At 46.4% G+C, this 14,367-nt stretch overlaps 1 long non-coding RNA gene across 1 annotated transcript in view; it reads right to left on the reverse strand.

Moving 5' to 3' along the window:
- The window catches only part of LOC138258779 (uncharacterized), a 121,869-nt gene that overhangs the window by 105,145 nt on the left and 2,357 nt on the right, over positions 1 to 14,367 (reverse strand). The window contains exon 2 of the long non-coding RNA XR_011198564.1: positions 7,695 to 7,803. This is a non-coding gene — a long non-coding RNA (uncharacterized lncRNA). The remainder of the gene's footprint in view (positions 1 to 7,694; positions 7,804 to 14,367) is intronic.

The following is a 14,367-nucleotide window of genomic DNA, read 5'->3' on the forward strand; positions in this document are numbered from 1 at the left end:
TGCCTGGGTTCCCTGTAGTGGTGGACACACTGCTGATAGAATTGTCCTGGGGACAGAGGGATGGGCCCACTGGGTGGGTGCTGTGCTGGTGTTTCCTGATGGGGGAGGCTCTGTGGTGGCTTGTGACAGTGTCAGGGGAACCGACTGTCCTGAGGTCCCAGATGGTCCGGGCTGGTCATCTTGATCCAGTTGTGCAGAGCTGCGGTCATCACTGTGGGCCTCTTCTGTGGGGGGACTGGATATGTCTGGCACCTCCTGTCCAGTGACGTTGGGTAGGGGTCCTGGTGGGGTGTAAATGCATAATTATTGTATTTGTGTGTGCCATTGTGTGCAATGGGTGGTTGACCCTCTCTGTGATTGGTGATTTTGGGGCATGAGTGAGTCTCTGTACTGGACATGCTTGGGTGATGGGTATCCATGCATTGGTGTTACATGCAGGGCTTTGTTTAGGGATGTGTGGGTTGTGTTAGTGGGGTATCTGTGGGTTGCTGGGGTGATGGGTGTAAGGGTAAGGGTGGGAGTATGTGATGGCAGACAGGTGGGGTGGGGGGATAAGGTAGTAAGGCTTTGACTTACCAGAGTCCAGTCCTCCTGCTACTCCTGCTAGGACCTCAGGATGCAGTATTACCAAGACTTGCTCCTTCCATGTTGTTAGTTGTGGGGGAGGAGGCGGGGGTCCACTGACAGTCCTCTGTACAGCAATCTGGTGTCTGGAGGCCACGGAACTCATCTTCCCCCATAGTTTGTTGTGTGTCTGTGGATGCTGTTGTTGTTTTAGGTAGTGTCTCGCTGTGGCCTGCTTTCAAATTTCTGGTAGTAAGGGTTTGTGGGTAATGTGGGTGTGTGTTTAATAGTGTTGTGGGTGTGTATGTGTATCAAGTGTGTGTATTTTTGAACTGTCCAATGTGGTTGTGTATTGTATATGTGTGTGTATTTTGAGCGCGGCAGTGTGTACCGCCAATGGATTAGCGCGGTTGAAATACCGCTGCGTTGATTTGTGGGTCGTGATAGTGTGGGCGTATTCTTGTTGGCGTGACGGTGTCGGTATCGCCAGTTTATCACTGACCTTTGGTGTGGTGGACTTGTGTGGGTGTCTGTATTGTGGCAGATTCCGGGCTGTGGGTCGTAATACCTGTAGCGGAATTCCGCAGCCGCAGCTGTATGTTGGCAGTGTTCTGCACGGCGGTAAGCGGGATTTACCGCCAGGGTTGTAATGAGGGCCAAAATCTTCACAGTGCAAAATTATGTCTATGTACACTGTTAAAGAAAACAAAATGGCCACTGTTGGACTTTTTTGGTAATGTAGGGTCATCCCCAATCTTTTTGCCTCCTACTTTTTATGACCTGTTGCTGTTGGCTTTTGAACTCTGAGCACTTTACCAATGCTAACCAGTGCTAAAGTGCATATGCTCTCTGTGTAAATTGTATGCAATTGGATATCCATGATTGGCATATTTGATTTATTAGTAAGTCCCTAGTACAGTGCCCTAGAGGTGCCATGGCCTGTAAATCAAATGCTACTAGTGAGCCTGCAGCACTGGTTCTGCCACCCACATAAGTAGCTCTGTAATCATGTCTCAGACCTGCCACTACAGTGTCTGTGTGTGCAGTTTTAACTGTAAATTCGACTTGGCAAGCGTACCCAATTGTCAGGCCTAATTCTTCCCTTTTCTTACATGTAAGGCACCCCTAAGGTAGGCCCTAGGTAGCCCCAAAGGCAGGGTGCAGTGTATGGTTAAGGTAGGACATATAGTAATGTGTTTTATATGTCCTGACAGTGAAATATTGCTAAATTCATTTTTCACTGTTGCAAGGCCAGTCCCTCTCATAGGTTAACATGGGGGCTACCTTTGGGAGCAGATGGACATGTGGAGTTTGGGGTATCTGAGCTCACAATTTAAAAATTCATCTTTTAGTAAAGCTGGTTTTCAGATTTTAGATTGTGTGTTTGAAATTGCAACTTTTAGAAAGTGAGCATTTTCTTGCTTATACCATTTCTGGGACTCTGCCTGTTTGTAGATTCCCTGTCTGGGTCAGTTTGACAGTTGGGCTGATTGCACCTCACACTAGACAGTAACACAAAGGGAGCTGGATGTAGTCTGCATTTCCTGATGATCCATCTGTGCTAGGAGGGAAGGGAGTAGTGGTCACTTACACCTGAAAGGGCTGTGCCTGTCCTCACACAATGCAGTCTCCAACCCCCTGGTGAGTGTCTGGGGCCTGGCCTGGGTAAGGCAGGATTTCACATTCAAAAGAGACTTTACTTTGAAGTAGGCCTACTTCAAAGGATAAATTGGGTATAAGAAGGGCACCCAAGCCACAGACTTTAGAACACTTCTGGAAACAAGAGGAACCTCTGCCTGGAGAAGAGCTGAAGAGCTGCCCTGCTTGTGACTGTTCTTTGTGGAGCTATCCTGCAGTTGCTGCTTTTGCCAGAATAAGAGGGCAAAGACTGGACTTTGTGTGCTTTCCACCTTGAGAAGAAATCTCCAATGGCTTGATTTACAGCTTGCCTCCTGTTGTTTGAAGTCTCAGGGACAGCAAAGACTACTCTCTGCCAGCACCTGGAGTCTCTGGAGAGACTCCTACTCTACCCTGTGGTACCCATCCAGTTCCTGGGACCCTGAAAGGAGAAGCTAGCAGCCTAAGAGGAGGAAATCTACGCACAGAGCACCGTGCAGGGAAAAGATCGACGCAACTCCGATTTGTGGCTGAAGAAACGACACGCGCTGGCTCCGTCAAAATCAACGCTTGCTAGAAACGTGACAGAAGAAGCGACGCGCAGCATTGCTGACGGAGGCTGGGAGATCACAAACCCATGCTGCGTGGTTTTTGGATCATTGTGCGGCTGAATTTCCGACGTAAACACCGCTGGGCGTGTAAAAACAACACAAGGCCTGCCCGGACCTGAGAGTGCTGACCGGATCCATGCATCGCTCTCCTGTGGAGAGAAGGAACGATGCGCCCCAACCCGACGAAAGGAGAAACAACGCAAAGTCCCGCTTGTGAGTGGAATCGACGCATCGCAACCCCTTTTTGACGCACACTTGCCTGTGAGGGGTTATTTTTGACGCACCCAAGGTACATTTTCACGCTAACTGTTAGTGTGTGTTTAAAACTACTTAAGGACTCTTTTTGCATTTTTATTGATACCTTGACTTGTGTATTGTGGATTTTTGTCGTTTTGGTCCTGTTTTGTTTAGATAAATATTCTCTATTTTTCTAAACCTGTGTTGTGTCACTTTGTAGTGCTTTTATGAAGTTATTGTGTGTGTTGGTACAAATACTTTACACCTAGCACTCTGAAGTTAAGCCTTCTGCTCTGCCAAGCTACGAAGGGGGTAAGCAGGGGTTAGCTTAGGATGATTCTCTTTTACCCTGACTAGATGAGGGTCCTTGCTTGAACAGGGGGTAACCTAACTGTCAACCAAAGACCCTATTTCTAACATTGGTGGCAGCGGTGAGATTGGACTTGTATTTGTACTTGATATACAGTAATTAAGTGTACACTACTGTTTTGAGTTCAGACCACTACGTAACCACACACTACTTGTCTTGTGATTCTGCTTTTTGTTCTCTGATGTCTTCCTGGATATACTGTTGGTATCTTGGGACTCGGGTTTTTGGTTGTGAAGTCTTTGCAGAATGGAAGTCAATTTCTGGCACCTATTTATCTATAAAAAGTGGCAGCTGAAAGCATTCTGCATGGAAAGGGGACTGGCTGTGAATAAAAAATCCAGAAGGGAGGATCTTGAGTCAGCCCTGTTTCAATATGAGTTGAACCTTTGTCAGGCAACACAACCAGATGAGTCTGAGGAGAAGGACTACTCTGAGCTGGAGGTCAGTGGCCCAGAGGAGGGAAAAGAAAGAGACGATTGGCTCCTAACTCGAATCCAGAGCCTGGAAGAGCTAGATGCAGAGCTTGAGAGGGCTGAGGAGAAGAGAGCATTAGCCCTGGCAAAAGAAAGGTTGGCAGCTCAAGAGCTGAGCTGCAAAGAGCTAAAGCTGGAAGCCAGGAGGGCTGAGTCCAGTTCAGATGGTGGCAGCAATAATCTTGTATCCAGTACTGCTGAAGAAGTGCACATGCCCAGAGATGCAGTGCCCTCCTTGAAGGAGGAAGTTAACACACACCAGAAGGTTCAGGGGTATGAGGTAGCTCCAGTGATGCAAAGGGTCCCGGAGGTGGATTGGGGAACTGGCATGGGGAGTTATATTCCTACTAGTGGGAGGTGCACTCTACTGACTCTAAGTGAGAGTGACAGGGAGAGGGGTTCCCCCAGGTAGAAGTCCTGGTTATGAAGTGTAAAGACATCCCAGAAGAGTGTGGGTTCAGTGTCAGGGACAGTCAGGTACTGTCTCACCAGTCTCAGGAGGTTGATATGGGGTACTTTTTCAAGGCTGAGTCACTGGATGGTTGGGTGAAGGGTAGTTTGGATAATCCATGTAAGGGGCTGTGTGATGTAATTGCTGGGAAGCATATGTCTAATCCTTATTTTCCAGAGCTATGCCAACACCAAGTGGAGTGTGAATTATCTGACCCCAGGGAACTTACAATGGAGGCAGACCTTTGAGAGAGTACCAGAGAGTCTGAAGAGGCATTTGGGGGTGCTCCTGAAGGGAGTGGTCTAGGTATTTCCCAGCCAGGTGAGGTAGGGAAGGATTGTAGTGTCCCAGGTAGGTCCTAGTGTAGTGGGATGGGTAAGGAACCCCATGTCCAGTCTCAGAGGAGAGGGAATGGGGATGGGCTGAGGCCCAGGGTGCCCGAGATCCAGGCCCAGGTCCTGGAGGGTTCCAGGAGGGAACACCAGGAGGGGAGCCTAGCCTGTTCCATAGGGCCATCTGTTGAGGGAGACCCCCAGTGTCAGGACAACTTGGGGGGGGGGGCGCTGTAGCCAGCATCCCACCAGTTCTGGTGTTTTGCAGTATCACTCGTAGTGAGGGGGTGCAGAAGTCCAGACAGAGGGTGTAGTGGGGTTTGCAGACCCCAGTGGAGAACCTGGAGAACCTGGAGGGTCAGGGGTCAGCTCTGAGAGCAGAACCCTCAGGAATGACCTTGGTGAGACCATTTCTGGGTTGGGGGGAATCCAGACTCTGTCAGATGGGCAGAGGTCAGGAGACCTGTGCCAGTCAGACTCTTGTGTGGCCCTTGGGGCTGGTGTGTTCCTTGAGGGGGGAAGTGTGCCCCCATGGAAGTCCCGGCGTGCCAGGCAAAGGTTCAACTGCAGGGTGGTGACTCTGGGTTGAATGATCAGGTTCAGGGGGTAAACTCTGACCTGATGGGGGGTAGGTGTGCTCCCAAGGAAGTCCTGGTGCGTCAGGCAGTGGTTCAGCCGCAGGGTGGTGACTCTGGGTTAGATGGCCAGGTTCAGAGGGTAAACTCTAACCTGGTGGGGGGTAGGTATGCCCCCAGGATGTCCTGGACTGCCAGGTAGTGGTCCAGTCTGAGGGTACAGACCCTGGACTGATTGATCAGGTACAGGGTGTACTTTACACCTAGCACTCTGAATTTAAGCCTACTGCTCTGCCAAACTACCAAGAGGGTAAGGAGGGGTTAGCTGAGGGTGATTCTCTTTTACCCTGACTAGAGTGAGGGTCCTTGCTTGAACAGGGGGTAACCTGACTGTCAACCAAAGAACCCATTGCTAACAGACACCAATATAAATGGTGGTTTATTATTCACTGCTGCAAATTAAGGTACCCATTTTTGTCTATCAAATTTATATTAGTTCATGATAGAGCGCAGTTATGCTTCACTGTCTATGACTTCTAGGAATTTCATTTGCGTACAGTATTGTGGAGCATATTCAACAAATGTATGCAGTAATTTCCTTGTTCAGTCTTGTTAGCACAATAATTCACTGGGTATATGGGAGTAATAAAATAACCTAATGAATTGTAAATGTATTAAAAGTCTCACACCACTAGCAAAGCCAATCAGGCAGATATTGACATAGTAACACATGCACTCACATTTTGTGCATGTCTTTATTTGCTTTTGTCTCAAGGAAAGGATTTAGTGAAGCTCCTTCCTGTTCTTTTCATGATCACCCAAAGACCGAATGACATACACTCAAAGCCGTTTAGCCATCATCCTTTTAACATACACTATAAAGTGTCACATGTCTCTCTGAGATGTGCCACTTAGAGGCAAAAAGTGTCTAGAGCAGAAAAAAATAGCTTGGCAATAGGGATCAAAAACAGCAAATGGACACACTGGAAGAATAGACAAAAAATGATAGCTGATGGTTACATGTTTTTTCCATCATAATATGACAAACCTTATTTTTCGAGTTTTGTCTGTTATAGTTTTACAGCAGTCCAATGGTTTGCTTTTTCTGAAGGGACCCTGTCCTCAATCTAGGAGGGTAAGGCAACAATGTTCTTCGATTAGATAAAATAAGCCCTGGAGTGAGTTTCTGAAAGGGGTTGATGGCAGGAACATCACATTTTCACTAGATGTGGGTGCATGCGATCACTGTGCCCACACCATAACAAAACGTTTGTTCCTATTGTTCTTATGAACTTTATAATTTATCTTTTTCTTCTCCAGGTCTACCTTGAATTAAGGGATCTAGGCTTATACATAAGTCTTTTTTCCACATCCTTTCTACATTGCTAACACAGTCAGAGCCAGATTTATTGGAAAATCATGCTGCGCGGCGCTGCACTAAATTTTGCAGCATCGCGCACCGTCATTTTCAAAACGCAGAGATGTGCCGTATTTACTAGAATATGGCTCACCTCTGTGTTTCCTCCTGCACTAAATTTACTGCCATGCGCCAACACAGACACCTTTGCGCGAAAGTGAAAGGATGGCTGTTTTGAGGGGGAGATTGCTTTTGTGCAGTAAGGAACATCTTTATGCACAAAAACAATTTTAAATGGGAAATTGCAAAATGCAGCATACATCGAAAGAGCAAAAAATGAGGAGAAAGGAAATCATTTCTCGTCGTTTTGCCACTCTAACGCCACCCCTTGGGGTGTTTAGTGAAAAATAGCACCTAAAGATCAAAGTGACAACCACAATAACCGGTTGTGCCATACAAAGGCAAAGTCAAAGTTAAGGCTGACTATGATGAGGCACGGGTCAGATTCACAAAGTGGATTGGGCCTAGTATGGTCTTACCTTTGTATTCAAGGTTAGAGTTCAGTGGGAAAAGGCAACAGGTTGTGTCCAAGAAGGAGTCATATTCACAGGTGAGCATTGGACGAGGTCTCGCTGAAGCCATCCATGATAGTAGGGAAAAAAGCTCTGAACATGAGAAGATGGATGTCCAGGAAGGTAGCCGTCATCAGTGGGAGCCTGTCATCACTGAGCCTGTTGAAGATTTTTAGCTTTAGATTTAGACCACTTTTTGGAAGTCAAAACTTTACCCAAAAGGGCTCTGAAATGGATATCATCACTCGAAGCTCCCACTGAACATAATTTGCTGTTGTGGAGAAGAAGGTAGAGGGAGCTACGGGGAAGTCAGGCTGACCAGCGATGTGCCATTGGCAGTTTAGATGACAAGAATGTTCCTGTCTTCTATCAGTTCTTCTGGCACTTTTAGGTGGTTAGGTAGGAGCAGTACCTCTAGCACCACTACAAAGGATCCAGGACCTGGGTTGCACCACTTGGGGGGTTAGAACTCACTCCAGCAGAGGCCAGGTGAAGGTTCAAGGTCTTTGGAGATTGTGATGTCCCTGCATCTTACCCAAGAAGCCAGCCAACCAGCTATTGGAGTCACTCTGTTAGCCATGGATTTAAGAAGATAGTCTGTCCTCCTTCAAGCAGCAAGGCAATCCTCAAGCAGCAGGGAAATCCTATGAAGAACAAGACAGGCATTAAACAGCAGGGCAGTCCTCTGGAATACAACACAGTGCTTATGAAGACTTCCCCTTGTCCAGGAGTGTACTGAAGAGGTGGTTCAGGTGATCCTATATTTATACCTTGTGCTGAACTTTGTTTTGGGGATGAAATATTGGCTAGCCCTACATCTGGTTCTGGAAAGTTCTTCCCTTCCCCTGACAAGGCTCAAAGAAATCTGGGGTGACAAATGTGTGTTGTCAGGTCACTGTGCATGTATGCTGGAGGCAGCCCATTGAACTGTAAGTGGGGTAGGGAACACCTCTGCCCCACCCATCCTGGCAGGATGACCCATCCTGCCAGCCCTTGGGGCCTGATTTTGATCCTGGTGGATGGAATACTCCGTCACAAACGTGCCGGATACCTCACCTGCTGTATTGCATTCCCAATAGGATATAAAGGGATCGTAATACAGCAGACAGGATATCTGTCACGTGTGTGATGGGGTATCCCCCCCCCGCCAGCATCTAAATTAGGCCCAGAGCCTTCCTTTGTTTCACTGTGTGGGAAGAATACAAAAAGGTCAACTGTCAGGCTATTCACAATCATGTGACCCAGGACACAGGCAGCAGACACCAAATGGTTAGGAGAAGAAAATGTTAACTTTCTAAAAGTGCTTTTTCCAGGTTTGGGTCCAAACTTGACACCCCTCTCTTTTCCCAGTCAAATTTTAGCACTATTAAATGAAATAAGGTAACCCAATATTATCGAATGGGATAGATAAGCCTTACAGTAATGGAAAAAACAAATCTAGGTGACTTTCATTACAAGGAGATGTAACACTTAAAATCACGTTTCACTTTTTAAATACAATACACCCTGTCCTACGGGCTGTTTAGAGCCTGCGTTAAAGGTGCCTTATGTATTAGAAAGGAAGCTTTAGGCATGGCAAAGGTTTATTTTGCCAGGTCGAATTGGCAGTTTTATAACTGCACTACGGATTGAAATGACATGCCTGAGATATTTTAAAAGGCGACTTAAGAGAGTGGTACAATGAGTGCTGCAGGCCCACTGGTAGCATTTAATTTAGAGCCCCTTCATCCATGTAGTACCACATATTTGGGACTTAAAAGTAAATTAAATATGCCAGTCAGGTGTAAACCAATAATACCATATTTAAAGGAGAGAATTCAAGCAATTTAGGTCCGGTCAACATTGGTAAACTGTGAGTAATATTTTAGAGTTGTGCCCCTTTCAGAGCATTATGATTACTCTGTGAGTGCAAGTTGAAAACTGTACCCATGCTATGACAGATTGAGCCAAGTGCCTGTGTGAAATGAGGGTGAATAGTGTGCCAAGGTGTGTTCAGTGGGGTGGGTGTTTATAAGAGAGTAGAGTGAGTTGTGTGTGTGTATAAGGTTAGCGTGAACAGTGTACCTGTGTAACAGCAGGGTTTGGCCATGTAAATGTACAATGAGAGGTGAGTGCTGGGCGAGTTATGTGTCTGTTTGAATGTATGGTATGTGGTGTCCTCATGTGAGTGCAAGTGAATGGTGTGCCTGTTGATACATGCATTATTTGCTGCACGGCAGAGTTATGTTAAAAATGTTTACAAACTACGAACTGAATAAAGAAAACACAGTGAATTATGTGCCTTTTTGAGCGCAGAGTGAGTGGTGTGCTGGTTTGCAAGCACAGTAAATGGTGAGACCCTGTTAATGCAGAGTGAATAATTACCCATGTTCATGCAGGGTAAGTGGTGTCCCTTTGTGAGTGCTGGGTGAGAGGTTTTTCATTGTGAGTGCAGGTGTGGGTCTGTGTAAGCTGAGCAGTGTGTCCGTGTAGTGCAGCATGACTGTGTGGCTGCCTTAATGAACATGAACGCGGAGTGAAAGATGTGCTTCGGTGTGAGGAGGCTGCAGTACATTAAAGCCAGGCATATGAGCACTGCCAGTGTTTATTTGGTTTTGTTAGGATCTTGACTATGTGCCATTCCAGCTCCAAGCAGCAGAGGAGTCTGTTTGGTCTAATTCGAGAAATCAATAGGCATCTCTCACAGCACTGTTAATGTTGTCTGCCTGCTGATGGCTTCCTTTTCCTTCTGTCCGGCCTTAGATGGCATTTGGTCACTTCTTGTTTTACAGTCATTAGCTGCTTTTGCCCTTGACTGCTTAGTGACCTCTTTATAGCTTCATGGTTGAAGTGCAGTTTTTGATTGGTGGTGCTGACACAGGGATTTTAACAGAATTTATTAATGAATATTTATGTATCCTGAGTGCTGAATTTGCGTAGGAAATGTAATAATCTAGAGAAACATAATGCATACATTTGAAAGTTTGACCACGAGAATGTCCACCAGTGTTCACGAAGTATACTTATAAATGGCTTATTAATATGAAATGATGAGCATTTGTTTGATTAATGTATTAATAGATCATATTAAGGGTTATGCATTATGTAATTTATTTATTAATTGAAAGCCTTAAGTTAGTGGAGGTCTTGGTCTAGTTGCAATGCCTCATGACAAGCTGCATTTCTTAAGCGTTTAATAAAATCAATGTTTAGATAATAAAGTTGTGATTTTCCACTGTACTGACTTAATGTGCTTGTAGCTAAAGGTCTTTCTCATGAGACCTGCTTGCTAGAAGATGTTGTTCCTGTAGAATGAAACATTGTATTGTAACATGTAAGACTGACTTTCTCAGGAGGAGACAATGACCATACTGTGAGAAAGTAGCCTCTTTCTAGCCTTGTTGCCCCCACTTTGGGCCTGTTTGTGAGTGTATGTCAGGGTGTTTTCACTGTCTCACTGGTATCCTGCTTGCCAGGGCCCAGTGCTCATAGTGAAAACCCTATGTTTTCAGTATGTTTGTTATGTGTCACTGGGACCCTGCTAGTCAGGACCCCAGTGCTCATAAGTTTGTGACCTATAGGTATGTGTTCCCTGTGTGATGCCTAACTGTCTCACTGAGGCTCTGCTAACCAGAACCTCAGTGGTTATGCTCTCTCTTTACAAATTGTCACTAACAGGCTAGTGACCAATTTTATCAATTTACATTGGCTTACTGGAACACCCTTATAATTCCCTAGTATATGGTACTGAGGTACCCAGGGTATTAGGGCTCCAGCAGATCCCTATGGGCTGCAGCATTTCTATTGCCACCCATAGGGAGCTCTGACAATTCTTACACAGGCCTGCCACTGCAGCCTGAGTGAAATAACGTCCACGTTATTTCACAGCCATTTTACACTGCACTTAAGTAACTTATAAGTCACCTATATGTCTAACCTTTACCTGGTAAAGGTTAGGTGCAAAGTTACTTAGTGTGAGGGCACCCTGGCACTAGCCAAGGTGCCCCCACATTGTTCAGGGCCAATTCCCTGGACTTTCTGAGTGCGGGGACACCATTACACGTGTGCACTACATATAGGTCACTACCTATATGTAGCTTCACAATGGTAACTCCGAATATGGCCATGTAACATGTCTATGATCATGGAATTGCCCCCTCTATACCATCCTGGCATAGTTGGCACAATCCCATGATCCCAGTGGTCTGTAGCACAGACCCTGGTACTGCCAAACTGCCTTTCCTGGGGTTTCACTGCAGCTGCTGCTGCTGCCAACCCCTCAGACAGGCATCTGCCCTCCTGGGGTCCAGCCAGGCCTGGCCCAGGATGGCAGAACAAAGGACTTCCTCTGAGAGAAGGTGTTACACCCTCTCCCTTTGGAAAATGGTGTGAAGGCAGGGGAGGAGTAGCCTCCCCCAGCCTCTGGAAATGCTTTCTTGGGCACAGATGTGCCCAATTCTGCATAAGCCAGTCTACACCGGTTCAGGGGACCCCTTAGCCCTGCTCTGGCGCGAAACTGGACGAAGGAAAGGGGAGTGACCACTCCCCTGACCTGTACCTCCCCTGGGAGGTGCCCAGAGCTCCTCCAGTGTGCTCCAGACCTCTGTCATCTTGGAAACAGAGGTGCTGCTGGCACACTGGACTGCTCTGAGTGGCCAGTGCCACCAGGTGACGTCAGAGACTCCTTGTGATAGGCTCCTTCAGGTGTTGCTAGCCTATCCTCTCTCCTAAGTAGCCAAACCCTCTTTTCTGGCTATTTAGGGTCTTTGTCTCTTGGGATTCCTTAGATAACGAATGCAAGAGCTCATCCGAGTTCCTCTGCATCTCTCTCTTCACCTTCTGCCAAGGAATCGACTGCTGACCGCGCTGGAAGCCTGCAAACCTGCAACATAGTAGCAAAGACGACTACTGCAACTCTGTAACGCTGATCCTGCCGCCTTCTCGACTGTTTTCCTGGTGGTGCATGCTGTGGGGGTAGTCTGCCTCCTCTCTGCACTAGAAGCTCCGAAGAAATCTCCTGTGGGTCGACGGAATCGTCCCCCTGCAACCGCAGGCACCAAAAAGCTGCATTACCGGTCCCTTGGGTCTCCTCTCAGCACGACGAGCGAGGTCCCTTGAATCCAGCAACTCTGTCCAAGTGACTCCCACAGTCCAGTGACTCTTCAGTCCAAGTTTGGTGGAGGTAAGTCCTTGCCTCACCTCGCTAGACTGCATTGCTGGGAACCGCGACTTTTGCAGCTACTCCGGCCCCTGTGCACTTCCGGCGGCAATCCTTCGTGCACAGCCAAGCCTGGGTCCACGGCACTCTAACCTGCATTGCACGACTTTCTAAGTTGGTCTCCGGCGACGTGGGACTCCTTTGTGTAACTTCGGGTGAGCACCGTTTCACGCATCCTTGTAGTGCCTGTTTCTGGCACTTCTCCAGGTGCTACCTGCTACTAAGAGGGCTCCTTGTCTTGCTCGACGTCCCCTCTACCTCCTGGTCCAATTTGCGACCTCCTGGTCCCTCCTGGGCCACAGCAGCGTCCAAAAACGCTAACCGCACGATTTGCAGCTAGCAAGGCTTGTTGGCGTTCTTTCGGCGGGAAAACACTTCTGCACGACTCTACAAGGTGAGAGGGATCCGTCCTCCAAAGGGGACGTCTCTAGCCCTTTGCGTTCCTGCAGAAACCGCAGCTTCTTCAGTCCAGTCGAAGCTTCTTTGCACCCGCAGCTGGCATTTCCTGGGCATCTGCCCATCTCCGACTTGCTTGTGACTTTTGGACTTGGTCCCCTTGTTCCACAGGTACCCCAGATTGGAAATCCAGCATTGTTGCATTGTTGGTTTGTGTCTTTCCTGCATTATTCCTCTAACACGACTTCTTTGTCCTTAGGGGAACTTTAGTGCACTTTGCACTCACTTTTCAGGGTCTTGGGGAGGGTTATTTTTCTAACTCTCACTATTTTCTAATAGTCCCAGCGACCCTCTACAAGGTCACATAGGTTTGGGGTCCATTCGTGGTTCGCATTCCACTTTTGGAGTATATGGTTTGTGTTGCCCCTATCCCTATGTGTCCCCATTGCATCCTATTGTAACTATACATTGTTTGCACTGTTTTCTAAGACTATACTGCATATTTCTGGTATTGTGTATATATATATCTTGTGTATATTTCCTATCCTCTCACTGAGGGTACACTCTGAGATACTTTGGCATATTGTCATAAAAATAAAGTACCTTTATTTTTAGTATAACTGTGTATTGTGTTTTCTTATGATATTGTGCATATGACACTAAGTGGTACTGTAGTAGCTTCACACGTCTCCTAGTTCAGCCTAAGCTGCTCTGCTAAGCTACCATTATCTATCAGCCTAAGCTGCTAGACACCCTATACACTAATAAGGGATAACTGGGCCTGGTGCAAGGTGCAAGTACCCCTAGGTACTCACTACAAGCCAGTCCAGCCTCCTACACATACTGACTGGAGTATAAGGTGCAACTATATTTTTACCTGATGAGCCCGATGATGAGAACATCACAAAAGGAGCCAATCATCGTAATGTGAACCGTGTACTAGTAGAAATGTAGATTTTATGTTTTAGTTTTATCTGACAAAGTGTAAACATGCAATCCCTTGACCAAAAGGGACTTGGGAAGTAGTTTTAGGAAATCTAACTTAACGGACTGCAATGAGGAGAATCTATCCGTTCACCATTCACCAGCCATTATTTTCTGAGTATCTTGATAAGAGTCATGCTTAACTTTAATACTTAAAGAGACTTTGCCTTTTCTGAATTTTGATGCTGAATCTTGATGCCTTGCTGACCAGACTGATGTCCTGAGGATGAAGACTGACACTGCTTGCTGATCCAAACTGAGGACAGGTATTTGAATACAATGTTGTTTGCTATGCCTATTTGCTTTTATTTCTAGGTACCAACCGCACTATTTTGACAGAGCCATAGTTATTTGTTTTTCCAAAAATTGTGTTGACAAAATAATTTTGCATGAACCCTAATGTTCTAATTCTAATCTAGTGTTAGTTAAGGTTCTCACTAATTAAGTTTAATATAGAGAACAGCAACTGATGCCTTTTCTTTGCTGAATATAAATGTATGTAATATCGTTTGCGCAATTATTCTTGCTACTAATTTGCACTGTAATTTGGGAATGTGTAGTAGCTCAAGCCTTGATTAGATTGTGTTTCTTTCGCCGCTTTGGACAGCCAGTGCTGTTTCGGTATGTTTAT

Source organism: Pleurodeles waltl, chromosome 9 (assembly GCF_031143425.1).
Source record: "Pleurodeles waltl isolate 20211129_DDA chromosome 9, aPleWal1.hap1.20221129, whole genome shotgun sequence".
In the NCBI taxonomy this organism is placed as follows: Eukaryota; Metazoa; Chordata; class Amphibia; order Caudata; family Salamandridae; genus Pleurodeles; species Pleurodeles waltl.